This window comes from Myxocyprinus asiaticus, chromosome 15 (genome assembly GCF_019703515.2).
Source record: "Myxocyprinus asiaticus isolate MX2 ecotype Aquarium Trade chromosome 15, UBuf_Myxa_2, whole genome shotgun sequence".
Taxonomy (NCBI): Eukaryota; Metazoa; Chordata; class Actinopteri; order Cypriniformes; family Catostomidae; genus Myxocyprinus; species Myxocyprinus asiaticus.
The window spans coordinates 43045222-43058642 of NC_059358.1; positions in this window are offsets into that span (position 1 = coordinate 43045222).

Sequence of the window (13421 nt, forward strand, 5' to 3'; positions counted from 1 at the left end):
TTAAAAGTATTTGTTATATTTTCATTTGATCAAAGTTTTAATCAATTCATTTATTTAGACACCATTTTGGTGATAAAATTTAAATAAACTGTTCATATAAAATTCAGGGGAAAAAAAAGGGATCGGTATCGGTGAGTACTGAAAAGCAAGTATTGGTACTTGTACTCATTCTCAAAAAAAAAAAAATGGTATCAGGACATGCTTACATAATACAAAAAGAAAACACAAAAGTGTCGGTTTCAGCGGACTTTCTGCAGTGTTTCTGCAGACAATCAGGAGTCTGGGGATGACCAGGAGGCCTGGGAGGCGGCCACAGGGCAGGGATAGGGTCAAGAGGCCTAGGAGGTGGCCACGGAGCAGGGACAGGGTCAGGCGGCCTGGCCGCAGGAGGTGGAAACTTAGAGAGTGGATCCAGAGGCGGAGCAGCAAGAGTAGGGACTTGAGATCCTGATGGCGGAGCTGGAGATGGGTCCAGAGATGGAGCAAGTGGATCCGTCGGAGGAGGAGCCTCAGGGGGTGAGGGCGGAGCCAAGGGAGGCTCAACAAAGGCGGGCAGAGTTGAGGGTGGCTCGACGAAGGCAGGCGGAGCCGAGGGAGGCTCGACGAAGGCAGGCGGAGCTATGGAAGGTGGAGCCGTGAGAGGCTCGAGGGGCAGAGCCATGGAAGGCGGAGCCGTGAGAGGCTCAAGGGGAAGAACTGGGGGTCTTAATGCCCGGAGAGCAGCCGAAGGCTCGAAGGACCATGGTGGAGCCGAAGACTCGGAGGACCTAATGTCCTGGGTGGAGGCAACGGAGGAGAAGGGGCCATCGTGCGGGATGGAACCAGCAGTGGAGGAAGGGCTAGAGTGCTGGAGGGAACCAGCGACTCCATGATGCTGGACAGAACCAGCAGAGGAGGAAAGGTACACTGGCTGGGCACATGGGCGGGAATCAACTCCAGGTCTATTAGCTTAGGGAGAGCTGGCCAAGAGACAAAGATTGAACAAAACATGAGTGTATATATACAAACGGTTGTTGATGAGGGAATGGAGAACAGTTGAGGAAGATGGGGAACAGATGGCTATGATGAGGGCAGTGCATCGTGGGAAATGTAGTTCATGGTAAACTGATGACAGAAGACAAATCTATATCAAAATAAGAGTCCTTGAGAACATAACGGTGACACGCTGTGACAATATGTCATTGTAATGTGGGGTCATCACTCTTTTTATACACTTTTATTTATAATGAATCCGATCTCTTTTCTTGTTGTATGAGATTGAGGATATGAACGAACGAAATGCATCTCCTCCTCTCGGTTAGCAGATCATTGTTCATGATGACTTATTTGTTTATGTCAGTCGTGACTTGCGAATGAGTTTACCAGTACATTCAGTTCGTTCATGACACGAATGAAATGACCGACTAGTTTGGTGTATTCGTTCAGTGGGTCCAACCAATTATATGCTCCTTCACAGCCTGCTCTTGAATGCTATTGGCTCACGCTAAAATCAGTCTTTAAAAGCACAACAAAGGAAAACTAATGGGATTTGTATGTCTACAAATGTTCGAAGACACTTTAAAAATAGAGTTTAAACATCATAACAGTTTTCACCACAAATGGCAGGTCTTATTTTCCCTATAATTTGTCTAATGCTGGGCTTAATTATTACTAAAACAAAGAAAAAGTTCAAGAAAAGCCTAAACATCTTACACTGTGCTGCTGTGCATCAAAGCACAACATTTCCATCTGTAATTCATGTTATTTTAACTGTATGGTCTTCAGTAGTTTTTACACATTCATAAATCGGGGATCATGTTTTGTGTATACCTACAGTATAAACTTGTCTTAAGTACATTTCACCTGTCTCTCCTAGTTGAATGTGATTGAGTCACATGCTGAATTGTACGAACGACACACCTCCATCTTGTTCAGTCGTTCAGCAGATTTTTGTTCACGAGTCATTCGCGAATGAGTTTACCGTTCAGTTCGTTCACGAATGACCTCTCATCTCGTTTAATGAATGACTAGTTCAGTGATGGGTGTATTTGTTCAGCGGATGAAACCAATGATATTCTCCTTAACAGCGGGTACGCGAATGCTTCTGGCTCTCGCTGAAGTCAGCCTTTACAGGCATGAAACGCAGCAGAGCTCACTGGCTTCGAAAGGGTGAGATGTCAGTGAACAAAAAATATGAATCAATTTTATGGAGGTGAACGAGAATGATTCGTTCACTTAAAATATTTGTTCAAAAATAAGATTTGTGGGAGCCTGGGTAGCTCAGCAAGTGAAGACGCTGACTACCACACCTGGAGTCACAAGTTCGAAACCAGGGCATGCTGAGTGACGCCAGTTAGGCTTCCTAAGCAACAAACTGGCCCGGTTGCTAGAGTGGGTAGAGTCACGTTGGGCTAACCTCCTCGTGGTCGCTATAATGCGGTTCTCAATCTCTGTGAGGCGTGTGGTGAGTTGTGTGTGGATGCCTGACGGTGACGTTCTCAACAAGCCACATGATAAGATGCGTGGATTGACTGTCTCAGACACGGAGGCAACTGAGATTCGTCCACTCGGATTGAGGCGAGTCACTACACCACCACAAGGACCTAGAGCACATTGGGCATAACAAATTGGGAATAAAAGGGGAGAAATTCCCCCCCCCCCCCCCAAAAAAAAATACGATTATTCATGAAGAAAACATCACTAGAGTTCACATTGTTAGCGTTTTTAGGAAAATGCTGTTCTGCAGCGCGAGAGTCATGATTTGTGCTCAAATTATACTTGGCTGCGAAATGCGAATATATGTGGGTGTTTGGGTTCCTGTAGCTCAATTGGTAGAGCATGGTGCTAGCAATGACAAGATCATGGGTTTAATTCCCAGGAAACACACATATTGATACAATGTATACAATGTAAGTTGGTTTGGTTTAAAGCGTCTACAAAATGTAAACGTGTTTCTTCCACTTCAGGCACTTTTAGCACTGAATACTCCTAGACAGTAAAGTATTGTTAAAGCATTTTTCAGACTATTTTTTTATTTATTTTTTTGTCTACAAAGTCCAACAATGTATGTTCACGTATTACAGGAGATTTATATAATTTTTGCTGAAAATGATGAAAATTCCCACCACAGTGTCATTTCCAGGACATCTCATATTCTGTATTATATTTAATAGAATTCAATGCTGGAAATGTCGTGGATGGAAATTACATTTCTAATGTTTTTGAAATTAAATGGCTGACTACTGAAATAATTACATCACTATGGAAACATATTCATCATATGTTTCAGTAGTGACTGCTTCAATAGTGACAATGTTAGCCAATTTTGAGCATAACTAAAAAATGCTAGCCAGCACATGGCTGGCAAACACAACTTTGAACAGTTGCACATACTGTATTAATTTAAAAAGTAATGCTTGTTGTAGCTGTAGCACCAGACTGATCTCACAGTGAAATCGGAAACAGTAGATTGATTTTTCTTTAGCTAAAATTTATCTGTGCTTTACCGAAATTCAAAACACTGCCCTCAGTGGCCAAAGCTGTAAGTGTTGTTTGATGAGCTCCATTTTCTGGGTGAAATGGCCACTCCGGTCTGCCAAGTGAGTTATTTACAGCTGTATAGGCAGAAATACTGTAAAGAGGAATGCAGGTTTTATAAACTGAACCCTCCAAGGTCTCCCACACTGCTGATGCAAAGCGCTTCCGGATGCACAACAGGTGAAAGTAAACATACGTGAGCCGATGCAAAATTGTCTGATGGGAAATGCCGCTTGTCAGTGAGTTGGCATAATGTGGGCGATCCTAGGGTACTTGAAGTATCGGAAACAACATACTGACCTCCCGTGTGATCATATTGGTTGTGCAGAAGGTAGCACACTTGTTTCTGACATGTAAAAGAGCTGTTGGTTTGAATTCAGCCTGGATCACGTCCTGATCCTGTTCCACCCTATCTCCCTGACATTTTTTCGTCTCTATTATGAAGTAAAAGGCTAAAAAGTCCCCTAAAATGTATCTATTGAAAAAAATAATAATAATGCTTTGGGACTGAGATCATGCCATTTTCAGCACATGCACATTTTCACACAAAATTCAACAGATAAATAGGTCATAAGACACAGAAATATCCCAGCGTGCTCTATGTATCTCTTTACAAGAATAACACAAACACTAAGTAAACTTCCCAAACATGGCTTCCTGTTGTTTGTTTTTAACTTACGTTCCCATGAGTGTTTGTCACTACAGCTAATAAGTAGAATTGGTAAATAAAGTTGTTAGTGCATAATAATAATAATAATAGGCCTAATAATATTCATACATGATTATGATTAAAATGGTAGAAATATTTTTCTCCATTCCTTCCCATTATGACTGTGTGATATACTGTGTTGTATGTGTGTGGATTGGAGGAAAAGGAGTATTTTTAAAAAAAGATTTCAAATGTAATCAAACAACTATTCATCATCATTCAGCTTAACTGAATAGTTCATAGCAGTTTGAATTTTATGCAGAGTGGTTTATTCTATCTTTCATCAAAAACTTACATTGCATGCATGATCAATTAGGTATCAATGTGCATTTGGAAGTAAATGCACCTTTAGAGAGATCATGTTGGATGACTTGGAATGTTATTTGTTGACTGAGCACCTATGACTGAGAGGTCCTGAAGACACAGAAGAGCTCCTTCACAAGCCCTTTTGGAATTCAATGCGGGATTTGATTGTACTGCACTCTTTGTGCAGATAGTAGCTCCAAAATTGCATTTCTTTTAAAGTAAGAGAGCTCTAGAAACACATCTTCCTTTTGATTTCAAAGTCTGAGTTCTGGGAAAAAGAATATCATGCCTCTGAAGTAAGAAACTGTCTCTAAGTGGTGGTTTATTAAACAATGCTACTGACACAGCTTCATTTTAGCACATGGAAGCAAAAACTTAAACAGTCAAGGACAAACATCCATCATGTTATTGTGGCAGAAAATCATAATTACAATGTGTTATATAACAATTTAAAACTTCCATTTAACAATTAAATTTTTTTTGTTTATCTGCATAACAGAATCAAACACCATGAATAAATCTCTACTGGTAGCATACTGTGACGAGGAGGAGGGCTGGGCCGGGCCGTGACAACGCATGCGTGGCCCCCAATCGGGCTAATCAGCCGAGGAGAGGGATAAAGGCAGCCAGGTGCGGCAGTTTGGGAGAGAGAGAGCCACACACAGCTGCCGTGTGTGTGTTTATGTTTTGTCTTTATGTTTTAATTTTACATTATGGCCGCTGTCCACAAGGGGAGGAGGGGCTTCCTGCCAGCCACCTGGAGCGGTGGAGCCGCTGCCAGGGGCAGAAGGGCTCGCTACCGGCCGCCAGAACGCAAAGGGGCCTTCCATCTGCCAGGGGTCGGAGGACTCGCTCCTGTCCACCCGTGGAGGAGCGGCTGTCGTCTGCCAGAGGGTGGAGGAGTGGTCAAGGACCGGGCGACAGCGTGTCAGGGAACCGGTGAGCAATTTTTTTTCTCTCCTCTCTCTCTCTCACTGTCACTACGCCTCTCGCCCTTTCCCTCTCCTCTTTTTTTTCCCTCCCCTTGTCCCCCTCCCCAGCTCTAGAGAGGTGGGGAAAAGCCTGCCAGCAGGCCCAGCCAGAAGGGCAATGAGGAGAGGGTCTCTGATTTCATGCAACATACATCAATAACTATGTCAGCGAGCTACTGCATGATAATACACCACAAAAATTTTAAATACAAGGAAAGCTTGAAAAAAAAAGAGGGTGCACTGTTTTCCCACATGCCAATGAAAGCAAAATCTTGACATTTCTAGCATAATTGTCTGTTACTAATTGTCTGTTACAGTGGATTACCTGTATTATCTGAGCTTCGGGTGTGCATGCTTCTTATCTGTGTCAATGTCTGTTGATTATCAGACACACTGAGGATGTTCCTTGAATTCTCATGAACGTGTATGTATCCACTTTTTCAAATGTTTTGATAAGGCATTTATTTCACTATAAAGCCGCTCATAACTGGCAAAGTTTAAACTCTTGCTTCAGCACTGTAGTTGATTGAAAGGTGAGGGGTGGCTCTTCACTGCTGATCAGGATGCATTCAGGACGGATTAGTGTCTACACCTCAAATGCGATGTGTTCACATGCATGTGGTTTTTGTGATCCAATCACAAAATGTTTTAAACCTCTATAATTAATACATTTAATAATTGGCATACCTTGTGTGTAGATTGCATCACTGTATGATTAATATTTTTTGGCAGAAACCATAGCTTTAATGCAATTAACCATGGTGTTAGTACAGTATTATGACGGTAATATGCTAACCATGGTTAATTTTGTGGTTACTGTAAATATACTAAAAATACCATGGTGAAACCAAGGTTATTTTTTCTAAAGTAAGTTTAAGTTTAGGTGTAGGGGTTAATGTAGTGTGTCTGTGGACTCCACATAAACACAATAAACACACTGCAGTGATGTCCATACTTAAATACGGGTGCAAATAATATCTGCCACCATTTGCACTGGGGTATAAATAGCATAAACTATGTGCAAATAACATCTGCCTTTATTAATTTGCAGTAAGGGAACATACTTCTAAAAATGTACTTATGCTCTAGACTTTCTGGTTGATAGCGGCAGTGTACTCTGGCGATCTCGAGCACACATACAGCATGCGTGCAGAGAGTGAGCGTGCGGGCGAGCGTGCGTGCGAGAGAGAGTGTAAAAAACGCTCTCAGCGTTCTGGCGCTCTTAGCCAGAATAATCACATAAGGACACAAAAACACGTGAAAACTGATGTGCTCTTATACACAGAATATGTAATAGTCCTAACTCTAGAGAGCACATTAATATGAAGACAAAGCCAAATCCCGGACATTTAGAGGTAATTTTGAAATGCCGGCCAGATGCTTTTTTCAGGTCCGAAAAAGAGGACATGTCCAGAAAAAAGAGGACATATGGTCACCCTACCCTAAACACCCTAGCAACCACCCAGAACACCCTAGCATCCACCTAAAACACCTAGCAACAGCATAGCAATGCCCTAGCAACAAACCCAGAACACCCAAGCAACCGCATATTAACATGCTAAAAACTATTTAGAATACATTATAAATCAAATAGCTACTAATAGTCCTCCAGTCAAATAGCTGCCACACATGCAAATATGTTGGACACACCTGCCAAAATGAGGCTTTTGCGTGTGCCCATTGCACCAAATGCACACTCACTTGCAGTACAGCTCACACTTAATAATACCATTTTATTTTGACTCAGTATAAAATGGCATTTATTCATAAATATATATATTTATATGATTATACAATATCATCATAAAAGCCTGTCTATTTAGTAAGTGTAAAAATAGTTGATGAGAATACCTGTGGATGACACACTTCACTTTAACTTATAATTCGCAAAGAAGAAAATACAATATTATGTACACGTTTAGCCATTGCACCACTCGTTTATTATAAAATGAAATTTGTATTTCAAACCGCAAATATCGTAAACATGCTAAAGTTGCGCTTGAGAGAGACACGGAGACTGCATGGGCAGGGGCGCATTAACACACGGGCTTACACGGTTTGAAGCCCGGAGGCCCACAACTCCCAGAGGGGCCCCTTTTGCGGCATCCGCCACAGCATTATCCTCCATCAAAGTTTGCAGGAGGAATGCATCTACGCAGGGCCCCCTGTAATGGTGAGCCTATGGGCCCCGAGGTACCATAATGCACCCCTGTGCATGGGAAAGAACCAGCACTCGCTGCTCGTTTCTTCAGCACACTTGATGAATGATGCATAGTGCGAATTTAATTAATACCTTTATCCATATTTAATTTATTTTGCAATTTTTGTTTCTGAAATTACTTTCAGGCTTGATTATAGGTGCAATTTGATTAATTTGCATCAACACTTCCTTTAAATATGTACATTTTTAGGTACGCCTCTGAAATGTATATTCATTTCAGGGAAATCATCAGACACTAGCACACATTATGTCAAATGTACCTTAACAAATATTTTCTAGTCCAGGGGTACTCAACTGGTTTTGCTTCAAGACCAGATTTTACATTGGACATCAAGTGGCGACCCAACACAGTACTAAAATGCATTTGCCTTAAGTAATCAATACTCCGGTCATGAGTCTCATAACCGACCAGCTGATATAGAAGTATAAAGAGTTTTGATCAGTTTACTCATTTTGACTCTATTGTAAGTTTCTTTGTACTTTCTGTGTACTGTTTTGCATTGAATACTGTACTGCTCTGAGTTAAAGGCCAGCTACAATAAATCATTGCTTCTTATGGCCCTCCAAAAGAAATGTGGTCGTTTCCAACAGTTTATACCTCATTTGAGTCAATCGGTCATCCTGCTGTTTTACAGTAAGAGGGACTTCTTACCGTTTAAAGACTGGTCTTTCTAGACTCCCGTTGCATATTAGAGGTGAAAGTCGAATCAAGAGTATCATATATATGTCATGGTCCATGACTTGCACACTCGCTACTATTTTAAAACACTGAAATCTGCTGAGAATAGGTGTTATTATTATTGTAAGAGATTTTTAATAGATTTGTTTTTATTAAGAGAAACACTTGAGACACATCTTAGATGTGATTAATGTGATGGATGATCTGCGATGCATAATGGACCTTGGTTTTCCATTTGAATTGATGTAGGAAGAGCAGTCCATGCCAAGAACCAGGAAGATTTTAACACCGTGTGAAGGACTCATTTGTCTTGAACTGGACAACACTCAAGCTGCATGACATGTCATTGCTTTGTTGGTGGCCTCCATTCAGCAAAAAAAAAAATTAAAAATTAAAAAAATACCTTAAAAAGATTTTTTTTATTTTTTTTTATTATTAGTGTTCAGCAGGCATGAAGTCATCATGTCTGTACTCATAATGACAGCAAGCAGCTCATTAATTAAGCAGATGTGAATCATGGATAAAAAGTACTGATGGTTCATTCAGGAAAGCATGACTCTGCATTTGTCAGGAATGAGGATTCTGGGTAGTTTCTGAGGTTTTGCAACTAGTCACTTAATAATTGTGAATGGTCTTGAAAACATGACTAAAGAACCTAAGATGTGGACTGCACCAGAATTTGTCATGTATTGGAGAATAGGGTAAGATGTGTCAGTGGGTAAGCTGTGTCACTTAATCAAGGAAAAAACTGAGCCCAATTTTTTCATGTGGCCACATATAGGCCTATAGCTGCCTGTGACTGAGGCCACATCCACACTAATACGTTTTCGTTTGAAAATGCATCTTTTTGTCTACATTTTGGCCTTCCGCCCACACTGAGATGGCATTGTTGTCAGAGAAAACTGAGCTTTTCGAAAACTTTCTCCCAAGTGTATACATTTGAAAATGCCTTCTTCGCATTGTAGCAATGGAGTGCGGGTTGTGAAGGAGCATATCATTGGTTTGACCCACTGAATAAATATGCCCCATTTCCTCATTCGATTTGTGAACAAGCGAGGATCAGCATCTTTTGACTGATTGAAGGAGAGGAGGAGGCATGTTGTTCGTTTATTTTGGTTATCTCGTTTAACAAGGAGAGAAAGGGGTTGGATGATTTAAGAGTAAAAGTTATTAATGACATCAGGATGCAATTAAAACTTGTAATTACTTTTAGGCTAATAATGTTTTTGTATATCTTGATGGTCATGCACAGCAGTTAACAAAATAATATTTCTTGTCAATGCTTATGATTACTAAACACTGCTTAAGCCTCTTAGTAGACATGCTGATTTTAACAAAGTATAATAATTAGACTTGTTTCGGTCGTGAATGACTTATAAAGGGTTTAATGACTCAATCAAAACATAAAAGACGTTCATTTGTTGCCATCTACTGGCATAAAAATGTGATTTACAATAATGTTTATTGAACGAAAAAGTGAACAAATCTGAACTAATCTTTTTTTTATTTTTTTTATTTTTTTATTATTATTATAATTTTAAACATTGATTTTACCAGGGATAGTCTACTGAAATGTAAATCTCTTTTCGGAATGTTTTCTCTTTTGAACTAATTCAAAAGACTGGAGTCATTGAGAGTTAATATAAAAAAAAAATTAAATAAAACTAAAAAAATAAACTATCTAATTTAAGCTAAATATTGAAATACTTTAAATGTGCACTTCCTATAGTGTCATTTGGGGCTGTGCCCCACTAAGATTGAAATCCTAGTATCGCCCCTGACGCATATACAATAATATTTACTAAATAAAATTAATATTTATTGAAATGTGATCTTTTCAATTACTCCCCAATGATTGAACATTAACAACTGGACCACTTCTGTTGAGAAGTTACATTTTTTTATGGCCCTGTGTTGATAAAGATGCTTTCTTCTAATTTCAGTTTATAGCAGACATCCTGAAATTCAATTAGGCATATTGGTTTTACCTCTATTTCATTTCTGATTGCCTAGATGACAACTTGATGGCTTGTACAGCTTACCCCACTCCTACACACAAACACATGGAGTGTGGTTTATGTGTAATGTGTGAGGATGTCATTTGAGCTGGGCTGTGTGTATGTAGCTCTCCAGCCCTGTAAAGGCAAAGACAAAGAGAGAATGATGCTGCTCTTGGGAGATGCTGTCTTATAAACGTCTTTCTCCCTGCAAATCAGTGTTTTACTGGAGGCTAAATTACTTCAGCCTGCAGTGTCTTCATGACAGATTAGCCCCTCTAAACGTAGAGGCACAACCTTTAGCAATGATTCATGTGTAGGCGAGACGGTGGCTAGTTGTCACACAAGAAGTTGTCACAAGGTCTAAAACTCAGTATAGAAGAAACAGAAGAGAAACTCTTTATTTTATGTACTTCTTAAGGCAACTCACTACTGAAATTCACTTGTGTAATCAAATTTTCAATTGTGATCAACAACACTCTAAAAATCAGAGTTGGAGTCTTGATCTTGTGATCTTGGTCTCAAGACCTTGGTAGCTGCTGGACCCAATTGTTACGTTGCGTGAGTGGCCTGTATTCTTAATGCGGTTGCACACTAGACGAGAAGTGCCACGCTGCGTCACGACTGACACCGCACAGGTATCAAACAGGGCACGTCGATACGGTTCAGGTGGAAGACAGTACACACAAAAGTTATCGAGTTTTTTCTCTTCTTCAAGAATGAACAACACTAGAGTAAGGGTATTTCCAGAATTGGAGGACAATTTAGGCATCAACAAAAATTGACCCTTTATTTTATAATTTTCTGTTATGTATTTAAGAAAAACAGGTAATAAACCATCAAATAATTTGATTCGTCCAGCTCAGACATTAAAGGTACACTTTTTATGAGATGTTTTATTTGTTGTGTGCTATGCTTGGCGCAACCCTGTTACGAAAACTCATATTTTGAGATTTCCCTGAAAACTCAAAAAAAATATATTTTAAAATATTGTTTAATAATCCTTTACTATTAAGTAAAGAAAGTCACATTCACACTGAATACTCGTTTAATTTCAGATAAGACTTGACTTTTTTATATTAATTTAAGCATGTTTTGAAATCTATCTTGCTCAACTTTTCAATAGTCACACATTTGTTTTTACTAATTTAAGTATTTATTTTCAAATATTTGCTCAATATATTATGCATATAATCATTCAAACTTTTAAATCATTTAAGATTATTTTAATAAAAATGATACGGTAACAGGGTTGAAATTAGATTAACATGGTTGAGCAAAGAAACAGGGTTGAATGGATACATTACTTTTGATTGTAGATCATGAAATAAATGTGACAAATAAATACTCAAGACCACAGGAATATTGCTTACTAATATTTTACATATCTTTTCAATGAAGATCAACAGGATGAGTAGGAATGATAAAAAAATAAACATGTCATCAAGACCACAAACTGGATCTGATCAAATATTCAATGGACAAACATAAAAAAATAGTCATATTACAGTAGGCCGACAACCTGGCATTAAAATGAATGAGCATACCAAAAAAGTAATGAACTGATCAACATTTTAGAAAGCTGATGTTATAATGTTCAGATTTAATTTTTGTGGCTGGACAGGGTATCCCATACCTTTCTTGTGATTGCCATTTTGAGGTAACGTTGTCTGGGGGAGGAATGAGGGTCAGCACATCCTCGAAGGAATACCAAAGGAGATCGTCCTTCAATGGCCAGAAAAGGGTTTACCCCCAATCTATGCATACATTTCACCTGGCAGTGGGTCTCATTCACCTCTTGGATGATCCCTGGGTAAATGTGTGGTCGTACACCAGGGCACACCATTTCCTCACAACCTCTAGACTGTGCCACTGCACTTCTTCTGGTGTGCTCTGTATGGGGTCTTCTGTGTGGTCATCTGTGGGATTAAAGCTGAAGCACTTGGCTTTTTGGCAATCACACACCAGATTCCCTGTTGCAGAACACATGCAGCTGATGTCCAAAGAGTTACCACCTGGTGGATCCTCTCTGTGGACGGTACGGCTGGAAGGTCAGCTGGACTTTCTTTTACTGCATCCTCCACAGCCTGCTCCTGAATGTAAAACAATTTCACCTATGATTGTCCCTCACTCAGAGCTTGGTACAGGGACAATGCTGTGGGGATATCAACTCCTTGGCTGACAAGCCTGTCGGCCCTCCTCTTCAATGTGCCACATAAACCATCTGGGGCACCTTTGCCATGGCTGGCTTCGAAGTAGTTCCAGGTTCCTCTTGTAAACCCCTTCTTGAAAAGTTCAGTACAAAAGAAATAAAAATTACCACACTGCTTGTACTGTGTGCAGGGACAACCGCTCAGAAAATGGATGGTTGTCACATCCAGGCATCTCTCCTGGATTTCCCTCAGGATGGGCTCCAGGTGTTGCCAGTCTGCATGCCGATACAGTGCAGATGGAGGTAGGGGCCCATATAGTAAACACCAGTGTGCAAACTGGCCTGTTGGTGTGATACATCCAATCCAGGTAGTTGTTGCAACCTTAACATGCTTAGGCTACCTGGTGGCAATAAAATAAAATAAAAAATGGCAATTTACAGTATATTCTGGAAAATATGGTAATACATTTAAAACATGTAGATTATGCTAAATTATACATACACATTTAATTTTACTATTGATAATAGATTGTCCCTTCTGAGTGAACTGAATGAGATGCAACCCTGTTACTGTAGTCCAACCTTGTTACTCTAATGACAGTAACAGTGTTGCAAGTAACAGGGTTCCAAATCAATGCTAATGTTAGTTTTTTCTCAGGAATAGATGCTGTGGAATGTAACGTTACTGTCAAGGTCAAGGACAAACTTAGTTATATAAATGTGGCAATGTGGGCATGGCCAAGCGATGTCTGTGAAGAGCGAGGCCGGGAAAGGAAGAACGGTATGGATTGACACCTGTGGGAAATTATCCCTAACGGCTGTTCTGTGTTACAGTGAGAGCTGGAGAGGGATAAGAGGGCAGTCCAGACC